This window comes from Galeopterus variegatus, unplaced genomic scaffold (genome assembly GCF_000696425.1).
Source record: "Galeopterus variegatus unplaced genomic scaffold, G_variegatus-3.0.2 Scaffold97585, whole genome shotgun sequence".
In the NCBI taxonomy this organism is placed as follows: domain Eukaryota; kingdom Metazoa; phylum Chordata; class Mammalia; order Dermoptera; family Cynocephalidae; genus Galeopterus; species Galeopterus variegatus.
The window spans coordinates 129-830 of record NW_007823696.1 but is presented as its reverse complement, the minus strand read 5'-3'; the positions used below and the strand labels follow the sequence as shown (position 1 = coordinate 830).

Here is a 702-nt window from a genome sequence, read left to right as displayed (position 1 = left end):
GATTTGAGGGTCTTGGTTGCAAGGCAGAGGGTGTTGGGCGCGGGGACTGGAGGGCGGCCGGCTAGGACGCTGTCTGTCTCCCCCCAGATCCGCTCTGATCGCGAAGGTCTCGGCCGGTCTCAGGGCTGCGCGGCTAAGGGCCTTGGCCTCCTGGGGCCTCACGGTTGGAAAACGCAGAAATGAAGCTGGAAAGAGCCTGAGACAACAGTGTCTCCTTTCACCTTCCTTCCTTTGGAATCTCATTTTGTTACTTTCTTCTGAAGCTGCTAAGCCGGACCCATCTCGGTGTTTCACAAATGTGGGAATTGTTATTCATGTTCTCCCTGTAATTCACCCTAAGCCTTTAAGAGGCGAAGAAATAATGATTATAAATAACGAAAGTAATCTAAAGTAGCACCCTTGCGGTCGGGGGTGTAGCTCAGTGGTAGAGCGCGTGCTTAGCATGTACGAGGTCCCGGGTTCAATCCCCGGCACTTCCACCAGTTTTGGGAGGACATGTCTGTGATCAAAGAGCAATCTTCTCCCCTAACTTTTGCTGATCTGCTTCCCATTTTCATTCACCGAGTTAAATCTGGTTCCTTTCGTTCAATTTTCTCCTTGCCTGTATTGCCTTAGTGGTACCAAATGTCTGCCTCCACAGCATTTCCACAACCGGGAATGTCCTGGACCCTGCATTGCAAGCATTTTTGCAAATTAATCGGC

General features: G+C 50.7%; 1 non-coding gene across 1 annotated transcript; it reads left to right on the top strand.

Moving 5' to 3' along the window:
• Positions 1–407: 407 nt before the first annotated feature.
• On the top strand, positions 408–479 carry TRNAA-AGC. The gene has a single exon. It is a non-coding gene; the product is annotated as a tRNA-Ala (tRNA).
• The last annotated feature ends 223 nt before the right edge of the window (positions 480–702 follow it).